The sequence below is a fragment of the Arachis duranensis genome, chromosome 6, assembly GCF_000817695.3.
Source record: "Arachis duranensis cultivar V14167 chromosome 6, aradu.V14167.gnm2.J7QH, whole genome shotgun sequence".
NCBI lineage: Eukaryota > Viridiplantae > Streptophyta > Magnoliopsida > Fabales > Fabaceae > Arachis > Arachis duranensis.
The window spans coordinates 48,592,761-48,593,896 of NC_029777.3; the positions used below are offsets into that span (position 1 = coordinate 48,592,761).

The following is a 1,136-nucleotide window of genomic DNA, read 5'->3' on the forward strand; positions in this document are numbered from 1 at the left end:
TCATCCTCTTCAGAGGAAGAATACTCATCAGAGCTCATGAATGGCAGAAGTAAATCCAATGGGATCTCTATGCTCTCAGTGGGAGCCTCAGATTCCCATGGTTCCTCATTGGGGAACTTATTGGAGGCCAGTGGACGTCCATTGAGGTCTTCCTCAGTGGCGTTCACTGCTTCTCCCTCCTCTCCAAATTCGGCCATGTTGATGGCCTTGCACTTTTACTTCCACCATTATTGTTGTTGAAACTTTGTTGAGGTCTCTGTTGATCCTTCCATGAGAGGTTTGGATGATTTCTCCATGAAGGATTGTAGGTGTTTCCATAGTGTTCTCCCATGTAATTCACCTCTTCTATTGAAGGGTTCTCAGGATCATAAGCTTCTTCTTCAGATGAAGCTTCCTTAGTACTGCTTGGTGCATTTTGCATTCCAGATAGACTTTGAGAAATCATAATTGACTTGCTGAGTCAATATCTTGTTCTGAGCCAATATGGCATTCAGAGTATCAATCTCATGAACTCCTTTCTTCTGATTTGTCCCACTGTTCACAGGATTCCTTTCAGAAGTGTACATGAATTGGTTATTCGCAACCATTTCAATTAGTTCTTGAGCTTCTGTAGGCGTCTTCTTCAGATGAAGAGATCCTCCAGCAGAGCTATCCAAAGACATCTTGGATAGTTCAGAGAGACCATCATAGAAAATACCTATGATGCTCCATTCAGAAAGCATATTAGAGGGACACTTTCTGATTAATTGTTTGTATCTTTCCCAAGCTTCATAGAGGGATTCTCCTTCCTTCTGTCTGAAGGTTTGGACTTACACTCTAAGCTTACTCAATTTTTGAGGTGGAAAGAACTTTGCCAAGAAGGCATTGACTTGCTTTTCCCAAGAGTTCAGGCTTTCTTTAGGTTATGAGTCCAACCATATCCTAGCTCTGTCTCTTACAACAAAAGGGAATAGCATAAATCTGTAGACCTCAGGGTCAACCCCATTAGTCTTAACAGTGTCACAAATTTGCAAGAACTCAGCTAAAAACTGATGAGGATCTTCCAATGGAAGTCCATGAAACTTGCAATTCTGTTGCATTAGAGAAACTAATTGAGGCTTAAGCTCAAAATTGTTTGCTCCAATGGCAGGGATAGA

At 41.5% G+C, this 1,136-nt stretch overlaps 1 non-coding gene across 1 annotated transcript; it reads left to right on the forward strand.

Moving 5' to 3' along the window:
* Positions 1 to 716: 716 nt before the first annotated feature.
* Positions 717 to 824, forward strand: LOC127739954 (small nucleolar RNA R71). Its single transcript, XR_008000696.1, has one exon. It is a non-coding gene; the product is annotated as a small nucleolar RNA R71 (small nucleolar RNA).
* The last annotated feature ends 312 nt before the right edge of the window (positions 825 to 1,136 follow it).